This window comes from Microtus pennsylvanicus, chromosome 1, assembly GCF_037038515.1.
Source record: "Microtus pennsylvanicus isolate mMicPen1 chromosome 1, mMicPen1.hap1, whole genome shotgun sequence".
In the NCBI taxonomy this organism is placed as follows: Eukaryota; Metazoa; Chordata; class Mammalia; order Rodentia; family Cricetidae; genus Microtus; species Microtus pennsylvanicus.
In genome coordinates, this window is record NC_134579.1 from 96,074,283 (window position 1) to 96,091,103 (window position 16,821).

The window sequence follows — 16,821 nt, forward strand, 5'->3', positions numbered from 1 at the left end:
ATCGTGTCGCGGGTGGCTTTAGCTTCAGTGGTCATTCGCATCGCAGGCTCGCGTCGTCGCGCTCACCCCCGAGCAGGAGGTCACTGTGGTTCAGACCGCCGGAGACAGCCGCCTTCACACGCGGGAGAACGCGATCACGTGGGCTAGCGTGGGGCGGGCAGGGCGGAGCCTGCTACGAGTGGCCAGCGAGGCTGCCGGAGTGGCTACTGGGGAATATTTTGTCCGTCTGTCTTGTCAAAATTTTTGATGTCTCCAACCCAGAGCTCTTCCTTATGGGATGTTTCTTCAGTCTTAAAAAGGACCAACTGGGCGAGCTAAGCGCTTAACAGCACTTTTTCATTGGACTAATTTAGCTTAAACTATCCATCGCCAGCTCGAAAATTTTTACATGTGTGAGTGTTCTGCCTGCATGTGTATCTGTGCACCACGTATGTGCCTGATGCCCGCGGTGGCCAGGAAAGGACGAGTTACAGACAGTTTTGAGCTGCCATATGGGTGGGAATTGAATCCGCGTCCTCAGTAAGAGCAAGAAGTGTTCTTAACAGTTGAACCATCGCTCCAGCCCCAGTTTATCAGTTCACTTCCAAAAAAAAAAAAATTAATAAAAATATTTTTTAAAGGATCAGTTAGTTGACCGTAAAAGCACTGGAGTGACTGAGCCAAAACTATGAGTTCATGCTAGCCTGTGCAATATAAATGTGTGTGTGTGTGTGTGTGTGTGTGTGTGTGAAGACTCAACAAACGAAACAGGTGGCCAGGGGCCAGTGGATGAGTTAGTCTACTAGAATGTTTTTGATGAGGTCAGAAATCAGGCAGGAGTTAATGGTAGGTGGCTTGGTGGTCACTTGCTTGTCAAACCTGACAACTTGAGTTTCATCCTGGAAACCCATATTGCAGAGGGAGATAATTGACCTGAGAGTTTGCCTCTGATTTACACAAGCATTTACACAACTAAGTAATTTTTTTTTTGTTTTGTTTCCGATTAATTATGCAGGCACACGTCACACTCACACAGCACTCAGACAGTACAGCACAAGCACAGAGACAGACAGACAGACACATTCACACATAGTACTCACTTACCTGGGACTCGTTGTTTTGTTTTTTGAGACAGCGTTTCTTTGTTTAACAGTCCTAGCTGTCCTGGAACTAGCTCTGTAGACCAGACTAACTTCAAAGTCACTGAGATCGGCGGCCTGCCTCTGTGTCCTCAGTTCTGGGATTAAAGGTGTGCAGCTCTCAAGCCTCAACTGTTGAGACCCATGAATCCTGATGATAGCTAGTAGCACATCCCACTCCCTCTTTTTTTCTTTTCTTCCTTTCTATTTTCTTTTTCCCCAGGATGTGGTTTCTCTGTGTAGCCCTGGTTGTCCTGGAACTCCCTCTGTAGACCAGGCTGGTCTCAAACTCTCTGAGATCCACCTGCCCCTGCCTCCCAATGCTGGGATCAAAGGCATGTGCTACTACCACTGTCTAATATCGTCCCTCCTTCTCTAGCTGAGCCAGAGACCTCTTGAGTATCAGGACTGTCAGTCTTATAAGCCCACCCAGGCCTCAGTCAAGGTGGGCAATTACAAGGCAACCCCAACACAAAATCATGAACGTATCCAAAACATGTTTTTGCAATTGGTAACTCAACTGCACAGTTCTCAAGTGTGAACTCTAGGTGACAGCTTCATATGAAAATGTCAAAAGGTTGAACACACCTCTTCTCAGAACTTGGCAGCGCCTTGGGACTCTAACCAAATCATGAGCCTTTATCTTCAGCCCTTCGCAGCCTTGTCTATAACTTCTCCATGACTCATCCTTTCTACCTCTGCTTCCAGACAGCTAGCCCTGCCGCTCTTCACCTGCACTCAGGCTCCCCCTGTCCAGCCAGAGCTCCACTCTGTCCTCTTCATGTCACTGGCTGGGCCATCAAGGGAGGTGTTCCTGCTCAGTACTGGATGAAAATGACTTCATGGCCACGTGGTGGTGGTACACACCTTTCATCCCAGTACTCAGGAGGCAGAGGCAGGCAGATCTCTGTGAGTTCGAGGTTAGCCTGGTCTACGAACATTCCATCAGAATGTTTGAAATGGTTCTGGCTAAAGCTGTGTCTTCAGAAGCTGGGTGTGTTTAAGTCTGGCTGGCTGTTTCTGACTGACAGTCTATTTGCTTAAGTGGGCAGAGCCGCAAAGGAGAACCCAAGTACTGCCAGTTAGGAAGTCAGATTGACTTGATTCCAATGTCTCTGCTTATTCACCGGAAAATAAACAGAAATCCTTACAAAGATCTTACCATCAGCTGGGCATGATGGTGCATATCTATAATCCTAGCACTCCGATGGATGCAGGAGGATCAAGAGATAAGGTTATCTATCCTCAGCTCTATTGTGAATTCAAATCCAGCCTGGGTTACAGCGACTTTTAAAAAAATAAACAAACAAAAAAACCCAAACAAGAAACAAAACCAAGTAAGGGCTTGTTCCCCAAGGAACAACACCTGAGGTGGTCCTCTGACCTCTGTATACCTGTGCACACTGATGCATGTGTACCTGAGCCCCCCACACCAACTCACACACGAACACCTTTTAGCCCCCTTACACCTCTCTCCAAACTCTGCTAACCTTAGTAGTGATTTTTAATATAGTTTTACAAAAGACTTATTTATGTGGGTGTGGTGTCTGTGGGTGGTCTCAGAGGCCAGAAGATAGATCCTTTGGAAATGAAGTTACAAGTGTTTGTGAGCCTCTGTATGGGCGCTGGGATTTGAGCTCCGATCCACATGATTAGGCATCAAGTGTTCTTTTCTGCTGAGTTCTTTATATATACCTTAATAGATTTCAGCAGAGCTTTACAGGCTTCCCGGTGATCTAGAAAGAAGCGAGTCCTACTTGCTGCCCAAGCACAACTCTGGCTTTAGAATGCACTTTTCAGCTAGGAAGGTTTCAGTTTGCACTAACCTCCCTCCCTGCTCTCATATCTTTTTTCAGTCCAAATGACCATAAACAGTTTCTTTCTTTCTTTATTTGTTTATTTGGCTTTTTGAGATGGTTTCTCTGTATATTTTTGGAGCCTGTCCTGGAACTAGCTCTTGTAGACCAGGCTGGTCTCGAACTCACAGAGATCCACCTGCCTCTGCCTCCCAAGTGCTGGGATTAAAGGCGTGCACCACCACCGCCTGGCCTCTCTCTGGTTCTAAGAGCAAGCTGTTGGATTCACTTGGGGAGTCAGCAGAGGGACTGTGTTGCTTGGTGTGGCAGCTTTAAGACCAACAATAGTCTTCTTTTGAGTAGTGTTATATGACATAAAGATGATGTAGGTTGCTGTGGGATAATGCTTTTGTACACTGTAAAGATTTGTCACTTGTATTGGTTTAATAAACATTGATTGGCCAGCAGCCAGGCAGGAAGTATAGGTGGGGCAACCAGACTAAGAGAATTCTGAGAAAAGAAAAGGCAGAGAGTCACCAGTCAGATGGAGAGGAAACGAGATGAGAATGCCTTACTGAGAAAAGGTACCAAGTGATGTGGCTAAACATAGGTAAGAATTATGGATTAATTTAAGTTGTAAGAGCTAGTGAATAATAAGCCTGAGCTAATAGGCCAAACAGTTTATAATTAATATAAGCCTCCGTATAGTTCTTTGTGATTGAACAGCTGTGGGACCAGGTGGTTCTGCATGGTAGCTTCCTATGAACTGGTAACATCCTTCACTAGGAAGATCTGTTTCCTTTCCTCATTCAGAATGAGCTGATAACAGAAGTGGCAGAATAAAGGGCTAAAACTTCACAGGAATAAAATAAATCTTAAAAAAATTGTTTTTAATTATGAGGATCTGTGTGTGGGTATGTGTACATGAATGCAGGTGCCCTAGGAATCTAGAGGGGCCAGATCCCTGGAGTTGGAGTTCTAGGTGGTTGTGAGTTTCCTAACATGGGTGCTGGGAACTGAACCAAGTCATCTGAAAGAGCAGCCAGTACACTGAACAGCTGAGCCATCTCTCCAGCCCCTTATTTATTTGTTTGCTTATCTGTATTCAATTTAGTTGTCTGTGTGTAATATAGGTATAGGAGTCCTGCGAATCCATTTACTTATGTTAATTTTAGTTGTGTGTGTGTCTGCACACTCGGAATCCAAAGAGTTCAAAAGAGTACATTAGATCCTCTGAAGCTGGAGTTTGAAGCGGTTGTGAGCCACCCAATGTGGGTGCCAGGAACCAAACCCAAATCCTCTACAAGAGCAGTATGCACACTAAACCACTGAGTGTGCCCACCCTTTCAATATTACTCTACCGAAACAATGGACCCAGAAAGAAAATTTCCCCAGCAATCCCATTGTGGAAGAAGGGACTGACTGAAGCTGAGTGCCAGTCAGAGGAGGAACTTGCACACAGTTCTAACAACTTGGTGGACCAGTTAGACGGGAGCTAAGAGGATAGTATCTGTTTTAGTGCCCGTTTTGTCTCCCCAGGGAGCCTCATATCATTAAAGAGAGATGTAACTAAGCAGGTATATGTGATACAAAGTGTTTTATTTTGCTTTTGTTCTTTGAGACAAGGTTTCTCTATGTAGCCCTGGCTGTTTTGGAATTTACTATGCAATCCCCTGGAGCTGGAACTGGCTCAAAGAATGGTTTATTTTTTTTAAATAGTTTACTTGTTTTTATTTAATGAGCAGTGATTGGTGTTTGGCCTGCATGTACGTCTGTGTGAAGGTGTCAGATTCTCTGAAACTGAAGTTACAGACCGTTGTGAGTTGCCATTGTGGGTGCTGGGAATTGAACCCTGGTCCTTTGGAAGAGCAGCTACTGCTTTCAACCGCTGAGACATTTCTCCAGTCCTCACAAATGCTGCTGACTTCTGACTTCTAGGAAGGATCACGTCAAGCTTCCTGATGCATCATGCCCAGTAGGGTATTTGCACACCTTTGAGGGCCTTGGAAATTATACTTCGCTCCAAAAAATAGATAAGCCCTTGTCCTTTTCTGGTATTTATAACTGGGAAGCAAAGGACTGGAAAAGAGTGAAGGTTCACCATAAAACTGGAACATATCATCGGTGACTGGGCGTGGTGGCCTGTTTCTTTAATCCCTGCACTAAGGAGTCAGAGGCAGGAGAATCTCTGTGAATTCAGAGACAGCCTGGTCTACAGAAAGAGTTCCAGGCAGAGCAAGACTACCTCTTGAGACCCTATCTTAAAGCAATCAAATAAATAAGCAAACAAAATGGAAAGTGTCTCAACCACCAATGTGTCATTTTCAAAAGAGGTGCTTGAAAATGAGAGATGGCTCAGTGGTTAAGAGCACTGGCTGTTCACCCAGAGGTCCTGAGTTCGATTCCCAGCAACCACATGGTGGCTCACAACCATCTGTAATGAGATCTGGCACCCTCCTCTGGCGTGTGGGCATACATAGAGGCAGAATGTTGTATACATAATAAGTAAATAAATCTTTATAAAAAATGTTTCTGTCAGGGACTGGAGAGATGGCTCAGCAGTTAAGAGCACTGGATGCTCTCCGAGAGGTCCTTATCTACAGTAGAATCTGATATCCTCTTCTGGAATAAAGGCATACATGCAGATAAAACACACATATACATTAATAAAAAGTGTTTTTATCACACAAAAAGGTCAGAGGGTCCATAAAACTGATGTAAAGAAGAGGCAAAGGCTGGAACTCTGACTTTGTTGGTAAAATACTTGCCTAACAGGGATCCCTGGTCCCATTCCCAGCACATCACATTCAAGGCATGGTGGTGGACACCTGCAATCCTAGGAAGTAAAGGTAGTAGGATCAGAAATTCAAAGCCATCCTTGGCTACAGATCAGACTTAAGGCCAGCCTAGGCTGCATGAGACCCTATCTCAAAACAACAACAAAAGTGTTCAATTCCTGCCGTGCTCATTGTGCGAGGTGACAGATATCACAAATGCGGGCATTCTGAGTACCTGTGCACTAGAGGATGCCACGAGACGCTGCACCCACTTGCCTACTGCTGCTTGGTGCTGTCAAACACTAAGAGCTAGGGAGATAGCTCGGAAGGTAAAGTCCCTACTGTTCAAACTTGAGAATCTGAGTTCAGATCCCCAGAGCCCACAGAAAAGCCAAGTATGGGACCCAGCACGGGGGCACACACTTAAATCCTATCTTTAATCTCAGCACTCGTGAGGCAGAGACAGGAAGATCTCACAGGTGAGTTCGAGGTCAGCCTGGTTTACATAGTGAGTCCCAGGAACCAGGTCTACGTCGAGAGACCCTAGTCTCAAAAGAAAAAAAAAGTGTCTGTTGCTGTGTAATGCACATCTACCCTATAACCCCAGTGAAAGAGGGACAATTAGGTCCCTCACTGGTCAGCTAGTTTAGCTAAAATAAAAAGCCCAGGTTCAGTGAGACCATGTCTCAAAAAATAAAGTGAAGAACAATAGAGGAAGACACCTGATATCAACCTGTCAACTTCTAGCTTTCGCAGGCCAACACACAATACACAACACACAATACACAGAGAGCATAAATACACAAAAATAATGGGAAAACTTTTAAGGAATTGGTAACTGAGGCCAGGCAGTGGAGATGCATGCCTTTAATTCCAACACTCAAGAGGCAGAAAAAGATAGATCTCTAAGTTCTAGAGAAATCCTGTTTTGAAAACAACCCCCCCAAATGTGCATAGAGAGACAAGTTGTGCTCAACATTTTTGTTTTGTTTTGTTTGTTTTCCAAGACAGGGTTTCTCTGTATAACAGTCCTGGCTGTCCTGAAACTAGCTCTTGTAGACCAGACTGGCCTGGAACTCACAGAGATCCACCTGCCTCTGCCTCCAGAGTGCTGGGATTAAAGGTATGTGCCACCACCACCAAGATGTGCCCGAAATCTTAGTTTTTTTTAAATTTGTGTATATGTGTGTGAGGGGATATAAACATACACATATATATGTAGTAATAGGAGCGGCGGGGCTGCATCCCCAGCACCCCAGCCGCCTGCACGGCTAGCTTTACCCAAAATAATTACACTGAAACTGTATTCTTTTAAACACTGCTTGGCCCATTTCTATCTAGCCTCTTCTAGGCTAATTCTCACATATTAATTTAGCCCATTTCTAATCATCTGTGTTGCACCCCAAGGTGCGCTTACCGGGAAGATTCTAGCCTACGTCCATCCTGGGTCGGAGCTGAATCGCCTCTGCCCTGGAGAGCGGAGCATGGCATCTCTGTCTGAGGCGTCTTACCTCACTTCCTCTTCCTCCCAGCATTCTGTTCTGTTTACCCCACCCACCTATGTTCTAAGCTATGAGCCCAAGCAGTTTGTTTATTACTTAACCAATGAAATCAACAGATTGATATATGACACTCCCACATCATATATATGATATATATACAGAGAGAGAGAAAGGGGAGAGAATGTGCATTTTGCTGTGTACCCCATAAGTGCTATACCTTCAGCAACCAGAAGAGGGCAGCTAGAGTTGCATTGTTGTGAGCTACCATGTAGGTGATAGGCATAGAGCCTGGGTCCTCTACAGAACAGTGCTCTTAGGCACTGAGCCATATCTCACCAACCCCCATCTTAGCTTATTTAAAGGCCAAAATAATGAAAGAGGTGCCTATCATGAAGACCTATTGCTGGCAAGGTTGTAACAGTATTGTGATGAGAATAAGCTGTTGCCCCAGTGGCCCTGGGAATGGTGAATCCCTCTGATCTGCCCCTGGTGAAATTCATAACTATAGGGTACAGAGTTGCTGTTGGTTGGTCTCCAGAACACAGTGACTGTGATTTATGGCACTCTTGGTTTAAAGGTGGTTAAAATGGGGGCTAGAATGGGGTTTAGGGGTTAAGAACACTGGTGATCTTCTAGAGGTTCCGAGTTTATTCCCAGAAACCACATGGTGGCTCACAACCATCTGTAATAAGATCTGACGCTCTCTTTTGGCCTGCAGGTCCAGAGCACTCACACCTAAAATATAAATAAATAAGATTTTTTTTAAGTTGTGAAAATATCGTTGGGGCCGGGCAGTGGTGGCACATACCTTTAATCCCAGCACTCGGGAGGCAGAGGCAGGCAGATCTCTGTGAGTTCGAGGCCAGTCTGGTCTACAAGAGCTAGTTCCAGGGCAAGCTCCAAAACTACAGAGAAACCCTGTCTTGGAAAACAAACAAACAAACAAAAAGTTGTTGGGGAACATTATTTTCAGGTGTGTGACTTTTGTTTACACTGCATTTGTTTAACTCTGTGAAGCTGTGTTTCTGTGCCTGTCTAAAACACTGATGGTTCTAATAAAGAGATGAACGGCCAATAGTGAGGCAGGAGCAAGGATAGGTGGGGCTGGTGGGCAGAGAGAATAAATATGAGGAGAACTCTGAGCGAAGAACAAGATTAAGAGAACAAGAAGAGGAGGATATCAGGGGCCAGCCACCCAACCACCCAGCCTCAGTCACAGAGTAAGAAGGAAAGAAAGGTATATGGAAATAGAGAAAGATAAAAACCCAGAGGCAAAATGTAGTCGGCATAGTTTAAGTTAAGAAAAGTTGGCAAGAAACAAGTCAAGCTAAGACCAGGCATTCATAACTAAAAATAAACCTCCAAATGTGATTTATTTGGGAGCTGGGTGGTGGGCCCCCCAAAAAAGACAAAATAGTAAATTATCCTACAATAAAATGTCATCATGGTTTAATGGTAGAGAACCTACCTAGTCTTGCCCAGAGAGAGAGGCTTGAGTCACAACTTAGTCTCAGTGACAGATTGTCTACATTGGGATGGCCTATGGTATACAGCCTTGATGTGGGAAGGCCTAGTCCACTGTGGGTAGCACCATTCTCTATATAGGGTGTCTTGAACTGTGAAGCAATCCAGGGGAACACAAACAAGCATATGGGAATGCATTCGCTCTCTTGACTTTTCTTGACTTGGGATGTAGTAAGAATAGCTGCTTAAAGTTTCTGTTGTTTGGACTTCCCTGCTGTTGTGGGCTAGAAACTGGAACTGTGAACTAACACAAATACTTTCTTCCCTAAGTTGCTGTGGTGTTTTGAATGAGATAGACCCTGATACCCTCAAATGTTTGAATATTGGTTCTCTAGTTAGTGGAACTATTTGGGAAGGCTTAGGAGGTGTGGCCTTATTGGAGAAGTTGTGTTACTGGGGATGGACTTGGAGGTTTAGCTCTCTTCTGCCTCATGCTTGTGGATCAAGATGTAAACTCTCAGCTACTACTCCAATGTTGTGCCTGCCTGTATACTACCATGTGCCCCAACCATGAGGATCATAGATGTTAGGCTGGATGCTCCAGCTCGCTTCTGCAAAAGCCCCATTTCTCTCTCTCCAAACTCCACCCTCTCAGAGACTCTCCAGAAAGTCCAGTTTGGCATTCTTGGCAGCTGGTGGCTCTTGCCCTGAAGTTGCCAGCAATCCAAGCCCCTGCCTAAAAGTGTAGCATACTTAGGCACAAACCCAGCTTGTGGCAGATACATCTTTTTTTTTTTTTTTTGGTTTTTCGAGACAGGGTTTCTCTGTGGCTTTGGAGCCTGTCCTGGAACTAGCTCTGTAGACCAGGCTGGTCTCGAACTCACAGAGATCCGCCTGCCTCTGCCTCCCGAGTGCTGGGATTAAAGGCGTGTGCCACCATCGCCCGGCTTGGCAGACACATCTTCAGCACTCGACTATAGTGTACATAAACGCTCCACTTTAATTTGGCCATGTGATTTTTTTCCTGCCCCTTCTCCTACCTCAAATTCTGGGGGCTGGTGGAGTTGCTTTGCTCAGAATAAACCTGGTCTTTTATTTATTTATTTATTTATTTTTAATTTGGTTTGATCTGGTTGATTGCATTGGTAGAGAAACCTATTATTAGGGTAGAGAAAACCTATTAATAGATTCTAACCTTTTTAAATTTTTAAGCCACAGCTGGGCGGTGGTGGTGCATGCTTTTAATCTCAGCACTTGGGAGGCAGAGGCAGGCAGGTTCCAAAGCTACAGAGAAACTTTGTCTCAAAAAAAAAAAAAAACAAAACAATGGGCTAGAGAGATGGCTCAGTGGTTAAGAGCACTAGCTGGTCTTTCAGAGGTCCTGAGTTCAATTCCCAGCAACCACATGATGGTTCAAAACCATCTGTAATGAGATCTGATGCCCTCTTCTGGCTTACAGGCACATATGCAGGCAAAACACTGTATACATAGTAATAAATAAATCTTTATAAAAAAAATTAAAAGAAAATTAAGATAGTTGCTGCTTGTCAGGGCATTTTATTGGAGAAACAAAATTGAAACTAAAATGTACCATCACATTGTTTTTATTTTATTTTTTGTTTGTTTGTTTTGTTTTAGACAGGGTTTCACTGTGTAGCCCTGGCTGAACTGGAACTCACTATGTAGACCAGGCTGGCCTGAAACTCACAGATCCACCTACCTTTGCCTCCTGAGTTCTGGGATTAGAAGACAGCACCACCACTCCCAGCTTCCCATACCATTTTTTAAAAATTAATTTATTTGAATTTTCTCTTACATATATGGGTGTTTTGCCTGCATCTTTGTCTGTGCACTTTGAGTGACCAGAAGAGGGTGTTGTATCCCCTGGAACTGGAGATCCAGACAGCTGTGAGTCATCATATAGTTGCTGGCAATCAAGACCAGTCCTCTGGGAAGAGCAGCCTGTGCTCTTGCTTGCTGAGCCATCTCTCGAGCCCCACATACCAAAGTTCATCCATCCAATCCAGTCAGCAATCACGGAGGGACAGATCCGTGAGTGTGGCTGCTGCGGTAACAGAAAACAACCCTCTCTGCTCTCAGGGTTTATAGCTGGGTCTCTCAAACAAATTGGAAACTGACTGTTGGCAGAAAAAAAGCTGGTAGATTTACCAAGTGGTGTCTGTGTGCATGACCCAAAAAGGCTGAGGGAATTATGCAAGCAACCAACGGACTCCTGGAGCCCCTTTCAACGGAGAGGGGCCGATGCAGTCAGCTTGGTTTTAGAGGAAAATAAATGAGCCTTAGAGGACTGGGCCAGGGAGGTCAAATTGCCTGGCTGTGGAGCTGCCTCCAGGCTTCATTTCCAGAGAAGTCCCTAATCTTCCTGGAGGCAATGGGGAGGCCTGAAGATCCTATTGTCCTTTGGCAGGTAATGAAAAGTCACAGAAGACTTCTTGCATTTCCTGTTTTTCATTGGTGGGGAGCTGCCACCTCCACCCAGGTACAGCCAACGTTGTGGCAGAAAGTTTGAGTGAGGAGAGAGAAGGAATGGTTCCCAATTAAGATTTAAACTCAGCCAGGCATGGTGGCACACATCTTTAATTCCAGCACTTGGGAGACAGGTGGATCTCTGTGAGTTCGAGGCTAGTCTGGTCTACAGAGTGAGTTCCAGGACAGCCGAAGATACACAGAGAAACCCTGTCTCAAAAGACAAAAACGAAAAAGATTTAAGCTCAGGCTTGTTTGTACCTTTCAGTGTATTGGTGCTTCCTGACTCTCAGACACCAGATAACCTACGCTAGATTTCAGGTTCGGACTTTTTTTTTGTATCTCCCTGACTTTTACAGTCTTTTGCTTTCCTCACTCTGTATGAAAGGTGTGCTTTTGGTGGAGGAGAAAGTGGAAGTAATAAATTGACATTATAAATAATTTTTTTTGATTTGCCTTTTATAATTTTATATTTGCCTTATATAATTTTATATTTGCCATTAGACTCTGTCCCTCATAAAAAAGAACATAATGCTGGCCAGTGGTAGTGGTGTACACCTTTAATACCAGGAGAGGCAGGTGGATCCCCTTAAATTCGAGGCCAGCCTGGTCTGCAAAGTGAGTTCCAGAACTATTACACAGAGAAACCCTGTCTCAAGAAGGAAAGCAAAATAACCCAAAAACTTGATTCTGTCATTCAGGCAGGGTGACCCTAGGTGACAACAGCACCAGCTCACAGTAACTGGGACAATAGCTTTGATATGTAAACCTCTTGTTTGTCCAGAATTGACCAACCTCGAAGTTTCTGTCTCTGTGAAACTTGGGGGTAGGACCTAAAAGATTTATAGGTAACACTCAATGTGGAATGTTCTAGCTCAAAATCTGTATAAGCTGCAGAGAATTTCTGTACAGGGCTGGCTTCTCTTAGGGCATTAACCAGAATAGGATGAGAGTTACTATTAAAGGGTTCCTCTCCTTTTTATGTCCCAAGTGTTTGGAGTAAATTCTCACTGGGGAGGGCACGGCTTGACTTGCCACTTCACTTTGAAGAGTTACTACTCAGGCAGAAGGGACCGTAAACAGATGAAATAAACAATCTCTAGCAGTGAGATACCTCCTGCCTAGTAGAGGCAGTCTTGAAAAACAAACAAACAAACATACAAAAAAAGACAAGGTCTCATGTGGCCCAAGAGAACATCAAACTCCCTGTGTGGCCCAGAACAACCTTGAGTTTCTGATCCTCCTTCCTCTATGAGTGTGTGAAAACACCCCCAGTTTATGTTTAGGATTAACAGCCCCTTCCCTAGGTGGGTAGTTAACACTGCTATTGTACCCTCAAGTTCAGCTCATAGTATGGTCGTCTCCCCATGAGTTGCTGAACAGAGGACTTGGCGTATACTGGGTAACCGCTCTACCGCTAGGCTACATCATCGGCCCCACAATAAATTTTTAAAAAAATCAGTGAAAGCCACCACATCTGCTGTTGCTTCTCTTGCTAGCTTTGTAGGTAGCACCGGTCAAGGGCCTTGGTCTACTGCACAACTTATGGCCCAGAAGTTGATGCTCAGAGTCCTTGGGTGCCCAGACTGGAAAGAATGTAGGTGTAGAAGCAGCTTGCCTGTAGGTGGCAACCTCGGCCCACCCTTCTTCTTTACTCTCTTCACGCTCATAGAAAGGATGCTCTTTAACTTTCTCTCTCTCTCTTTCTCTCTCTCTCTTTCTCTCTCCCCCCCCCCCCCCCGCCTCACGTAGTTCAGGCTAGCCTTGGACTCAGTATTGTAGCCAGATTTGACCTTTTGTGCCTCTACCTCCCAAGTGCTGGGATTATGACTGTTTTATGTGGTGCTAGGGATGGAACCCAGGGCTTTGTGCATGACGGGCAAGCAGTCTGCCAACTGCGCCACATCCCTACCCCAGCTTTACTTCCATCACAGGAGGCAAGAGCACTTGGCTCTCGGAAGAGATACCCAGGTGTGTATCTGGAGGACGTTACCAGCACGGGGCGGTCCCTAAGCTCACTGAACATGTAGATGAGTGAAGATGTACGGATGGTCCCAGAGGGTCTCATTCATCATTGCCAAATACTCACTCCCACTCCCTCTCTCCATCCAAAATTACCCTCCTCATTGTCCCTCCATATCCACCTCTAGCCTCATGTCCTTAGGGCTTCTTTATATAGATGCACAAGTCTTAAACACAGGAGCTTGGCAGGATCGGGATTCACACGTGAGCATTGAAATTCCATCTGTGGGCTGGTGTGATGGTTCAGTAGCAAAGACGATTGTTGCCAAGTCTAGTGACCCGAGTGTGTTCACTGTCTTGGTTCAATCTCCAGGTGTCCTCTTCTGGCCTGTAGGCATACATGCAGACAGAACACTATACACATAATAAATAAATCTTTATAAAATATAACCAGAAATGTTTTAAAAATGAAACCTTAGCTGTTCCCATCCACAGAACAAACATTCAAACGAGTTATTAGTCTTCTCCAAGCCTCAGCTTCCTCCGTATCAGGAAGAAGTGAGCCAAGCATAGTAGCATAGTGGCAGGAAGATCTCTGCGAGTTTGTGGAGGGGTGGCAGAGCCCCTGCCTAGAATCCCCCAGTGAGGGGCTGGGGTGTGGCTCAGTGGTAGAGCCCCTGCCTAGAATCCCCCAGTGAGGGGCTGGGGTGTGGCTCAGTGGTAGAGCACCTGCCTAGAATCCCCCAGTGAGGGGCTGGGGTGTGGCTCAGTGGTAGAGCCCCTGCCTAGAATCCCCCAGTGAGGGGCTGGGGGTGTGGTTTGGTGCAAAAAACTCTTGGTTTGAATCATGGCACTAAAACAAACAAACAAAAAACCCACCACACACACACACACAGGGGCTGGGCATGGTGGCACATGTACATGCCTTTAAATCCAACACTCGGGAGGCAGAGTCCAGAGATTGGTTTACAGAGTGAGTTCCAAGACAGCTAGGGCTGTTAACACAGAGAAACTCAATCTCCAAAAACCAAAACAGAGAGAGAAAGAGAAAGAGAGAACTAGAATTCATCCATAGAGAAAAGACTTAAGATAGCCATGGTGGCACATACCCACAATACCAGCCCTTCAGAGATTGAAGCCAGACGACTGCCTTGAGTTTAACTCCATCATGGGACTACACCCTGTGAACTCATGGCCGGCCTAGGCTAGAGTCCATTGATCTATAATGCCATTCATCAGTATTTAATGAGCAGATGGCTGCTCGTTAGCAACGATCATTGTGTTTCACATAGTTAAGTGTTTAATATGTTTTAGGGGCCATTGCTGTTCATATTGAAACGATCATAATTCCCTCTGCTTTCAGAGTGACTCTCCTGCTGTGGCTCTCACAGCTTTCACGCCACACTCCTACAAGAGAGTATTATGGGCAGAGCAGAGTTCCCCAGTGAGTGGTTGACTGGCTTCACAGCACATGATTAACAAATGCCTCAGGGCTATGACTATGGCCAGACAGTCTGGGTTTTGGTGGTCACATGAGATCATAGTGAGGTAGGACCTAGCTCTCTGTAGGTGGAAAGGGTAAAGAGTAGCCAGGGCAGAAAGTAGATGTTTCAGTGAGAACAGAGGCTATCATCAGAGGCAAAGTCTAGTTAGAGGCAAAGTCTAGCACCACATTCTGCTTCTTCCATGTATCCTGGCATCTCTCCTGCCTAGATGCATCTCCTTTTCCATTCTCTCCCTGGAAATCCCTCCTATACCTCCTGTCTAGGTATTGGCCATTCAACATTTGGCTACACCAGTCACAGGAAATACACCTTCACACAGTGTACAAGTATCTCATAACTCTCCAGCCCTATGATATGCTGTTTTAATTGGCAACTGTGCGATCTTTTCCTGACACTGCCTACCTTGAGATGAGGAATATTAGCCCAGTGCTAGAAGGAGTTTCATGGCAGGCTGGCCACCTGCATACTCCACAGATACCTTGAGAAGAGACACAAATCATAGCTACAAGTAGGGGCTATGACTCAGATGATAGAGGATTTGCCTAGCATTCATAGAAACCTGGTTCCATCCCCAGCACAACATAACAAAGGCTTAGTGGTGCAAGCCTATATACCAGTCCCCAGGGAGGTAAAGGCAGGAGGATCATAAGTTCCAGGTCAATCTTGGCTACACAGTGAATTTAAGGTCAACCAGGGATACATAAGACCTTGTCTTAAAAGATCAAAACGAACATCTTATAATCTCAGGGAGACAAAGATATGTGCCAAAAGCCAGGAAATGAACTCTATGTGTGTGTGTGTAGAGAGTGTATGTACTCAGGAAAAGTGCTGAGTGTATCATTTGATGGCAACAGCAGCTGAAAGGAAGCCCAGTTTGGCGGAAGGAAGTGGCCATCAGATGGGAACACTAAGGGTCACAGGATCTTGTGATCTCCATTGTGGCTTGAGAAAGCTGTGGGGTGTCCATCTGCAGAAGTCTTGTTGATTGTATCTGCTTGCATGGCTGACAGGTGTCCTGGTATGCTGGGACAATGAAGTATTCGAAGTTTAGGGAGAGAGCATTTAAGACCAACAGCTCAGACCTGAAAATCATTTTACACTGTTATGAAATGAGATTTTTTTTTTTTGAGACAGGGTTTCTCTGTAGCTTTGGAGCCTGTCCTGGAACTAGCTCTTGTAGACCAGGCTGGCCTCAAATTCACAAAGATCTGCCTGCATCTTCCTCCTGAGGGCCAGAATTAACGGTAAGTGCCACCACCGCCCAACATACCCAGTGCTTTTAACTGCTGAATCATCTCTTCAGACTCTAGGGATATTATACTAAAATAAACGAACGAACGAACAGCAACAAACAAAACCCGATGATGGCTGCAGACGTGACTCGGATGTAGAGTGCTTCCCCGGCAGGCACAAATCTAGTACAAAGCTGGTTCTAACCAGCTCTCTATAAAACTGTAGGGATGGCACGCGGTTGGCTGTTCTGTCAGCAGGAAGCAGGTGGAGGCAGGAGGAACAGAACTGTCCAAGTAGCTGGGCAGAGAGTTCAGCCAAAAATGTGTTTGAGATGCAAGCATGAGAATTTGACTTCAATCCTATGGGGAGAAGTTGTGTTTATGGTGGTAACGTGCTTGCAATTCCAGGGAAGCCAGGTTCATCCCGGAAGCATGCTGTCCAGACAGCCTACATGTCTGAGGTGAATGGCTCCTGAGAAGGAATAATGTTGGAAATTGTCCTCCAGCCTCAACTCACATGTACACACACGCACGCGCGCACGCGCGTGCACACACACACACACACACACTCACAATGTTTAATGTCATTCTCAACTGCATAGAGTTTGAGATCAGGTTGGACTATAAGAGACCTTGTTTCCAAAAACATATGATAATCTTCATGCTTAAAAAAAATTTCTAAACCAGGCAGTGGTGGTGCATGCCTTTAATCCCAGCACTCGGGAGGCAGAGGCAAGTGGATCTCTGTGAGTTCGAGGTCAACCTGGTCTACAAGAGCTAGTTCCAGGACAGGCTCCAAAGCTACAGAGAAACCCTGTTTCAAAAAAAAAAAGTTCTACTCAAACTTTTGAGCTTCTTCTGTTGCAGGGCATTTGCCAGTGAAGACTGCTCGGACTTGGGCTTCAGCCAATAGAAAGTCTTTATTAGTGACTACGCTGGGTGGTCAGGATCCCAGTGTATCTTTGAGCATCTCAGGGT